General features: G+C 35.8%; 1 pseudogene; it reads right to left on the minus strand.

The window, feature by feature from the left end:
• Nucleotides 1-391: 391 nt before the first annotated feature.
• LOC102846106 lies at nt 392-931 on the minus strand (annotated as a pseudogene).
• Nucleotides 932-2,991: the final 2,060 nt, after the last annotated feature.

Consider the following 2,991-nt stretch of genomic DNA (forward strand, 5'->3'; position numbering starts at 1 on the left):
TCAAAAGTAAAACTCAACAATTTATCTTAAAAGAAAGTGCAAATTCAAGAAGTTTTTATTGTTTGAATAACAGAACTCATAAATGCAGGCTGAAAAGTCCCCAAGGAAATGATAGTTGTCTTTTGGTCCTTCATCTTCTAAGCCCTTGTTGTGTTTTCTTTATAAGATATTAGACATTTTAAAAAATTTTTAAAAAGATATTAGACATTTATTCTGATCACAAATGAAACCGAGGTGTGAATAAATAAATGTATTCTCTTTTAATACCTCCTCCTCATTTTCCCTTAAATAGGAAAAAAAAGTACCAAATGTCTTCCCATAGCTCTTCCAAAATCCTTCTTGTACAATAGTTCATTTGTCAACCGCCAAAGCATGAGTCTTAATCCTATTATTATTGGTTATAGTCTCCAAAAGGTGAGGAAGGTAACTGTGTTGAAGGCAATTGGGAGGGATCTTCAGCAAACTGAGGACCATTGGGAAACTGCAGAAGCAAATCTTGTCAATAATATACCAGCTCCTTCAGCTAGAAAAAATGCCACCCTTTGCAGCTGACCCAATCATAGCCACCAGTCTATTTTTTGAGACCAGTATGACTCCTGTTAAGGTATCACTTGTGATCGTGTTCCAGGTTCTTTCCCTCTGATCTGAACCATACTGCAGTCAATCATGGAAAATAGAAACCCCTCCCCTCACAAATGGCAAAGCTGACTCCTGACTGTGGAGCCCTGGTTTTAAGCACTGTCAAACTCCCTCTTAGTCTGTAGTTGACACCCACCGGAGTATTAAACCTTCGGTTGCTTTAAAGATGCCACCACCTATGGTTCCCATTAAAAAGGCACCACCACAGTCATCCACAATTTGCCAGGGGTAAGGCTCTCACACATACTCCTTTATATTGATTCCAGTGGCATGACTGCTGCTATTTTCAACACTAGCAAAATAACTTCAGTACCATTTCTGGGGAAATAAGATGTCTGACTCCACTGGACATGTCATCCTGTTCTCATTTTTAAAATCATCCTCTACCAAGATTACCCTTCAGTAAAGAATTCATACAAAATACAAATATCTTCACTTTTTTAGACCATACACATGCCTTTTCCTCATATGTGCGTCTTGTCAGTTTTCCAGCCACATTGCTTCTAAGTACCTAAGTACTAAATACCCAAGTATCTTTCCAAACCATTGGCCACAGCTCACAAATTGGTATGCAATCACACATCTGGCCATTTCCCTTCCTAAGCAAAGTGAATAATAATATGTATTGCTCAATATTCTGACCACTGAGATGATTTCTTTTCATCACTCTCCTTCCTTCATGGAGGTCCTACAGAGGGGCTGTATCACTGCCACTGTTCCATTCTGAGTGATAATCAAGGCAACTGATCATAGGACTATGTGTTAGAACTAAGAGGCAGAGGAGTGGAGACAAAGGCCATTTGGATTACTTTCTCATGTAATTTTCTTATGCCTCCCAGTTCTACTAAAATCTAATCTCATACAAATCACTTGGGCTACTATAACTCTATAGCAGTTCAAGAAATTGAGTAGTATGGACTTCCTATTTTTTTTTCTTTTTCTTCAGTAATTTTGCTTGTTTTGGATCTCTTTCTTTTTACATTAATTTTGTGATTGGTTTTCCATTTTCTTAAAAAAATATTGAAAAGTTTATGAACAAACAGATATCACGTAAATAAAGTTCAGCTGGAGAGTTTCTTAGACGCAAGTATGGTGAAGCTTCATCTCACATACTTTGGGCATTTTGTTATGAGGGTTTGTTTCTTGGAAAAGCACATCATGCTTTGAGAGATAGGGGGTAAGGAAAGACCATCTGATGAGCTAGATTGTCACAGTGACTGCCAATGAGCTCAAGTATGTCAGAGATGATAAAACAATTCACAGAATAGGACAGGGTTCAGATGTGTTGTTCATAAGATCACTATGAATTATACTCAACTTCACCACACCTAAAAACCACAACAAAATATATTGATTAAATCTGGATTCGGGCTATAATATGTCTAAAGATGACTTTATGTAGTATTTATATTTTTGCAATGATAAGCCTTATTATATATGATTACAGTATGTTCTTCCACTTCTGTTGATACCTATTAGTTTCTTGTAGTAATATTTTGCCACAATCTTTGTATCTCTTAATATGTTTACTCCAAAGTATTTTATTATTTTTGTAGTTATTAGTAATAGAGTTGCTTTCCATATTTACTTTTCAGAGGTCTCCTAGTTGGCTTAGAATAATACAACCAATTTTGTGTAGGTATTATACTCTGTTATTTTTAAATAGATATCATGCTCAGCGACTACTAACATTTTCACTGTCAATTAGTTCCAGCAGTTTTCTTAATGAATCTTTGGGATTTTTCTATTAATAATTTCATATTCTCTGTAATAAAGAAAGTTTTAGTTCTCTGACTATTTCATAACTTTTATTTCCCTTTCTTGTTTTATTGCCCTGATCAAGAATTATGATATAGTACTGAATTGGAGCAATCATAGAGAATAACCTTGTCTGATTCCCATTTTCCTAAGGCGTTCTTGAAGTCTCTCCATTAAGGTTACTGTTGGCCATTGGTTTTGCATGCATGTCCTTATGATATAGAGGAATGTTCCTGATATTCTTATTTTCTGAATGTTTGTTGCATTCTCCAATGAACCAATCAGTCTAGGATATTTTTGCCTGTAGTTTTTGTTTTGTTAATGGCACATTCAATCGCTTCTTTTGTGATAGACCTGTTTAGATTTCCTACCTCAGTTGAGGCTGGAAAAGATCGATATTTGTTCCCCTTCCAAAGAAAGGTGACCCAACAGAGTGTGGAAATTTTCGAACAATATCATTGATATCACATGCAAGCAAGATTCTGCTGAAAATTATCCAAAAACGTTTGGAACAATATGTCAACAGAGAACTGCCAGATGTGCAGGCTGGATTTAGAAGAGGTCGTGGTACTAGGGATATTATAGCTAATGTCA

The sequence above is a fragment of the Elephantulus edwardii genome, unplaced genomic scaffold (assembly GCF_000299155.1).
Source record: "Elephantulus edwardii isolate Elephantulus edwardi_28Jun2011 unplaced genomic scaffold, EleEdw1.0 scaffold00376, whole genome shotgun sequence".
NCBI classification, from domain to species: Eukaryota; Metazoa; Chordata; class Mammalia; order Macroscelidea; family Macroscelididae; genus Elephantulus; species Elephantulus edwardii.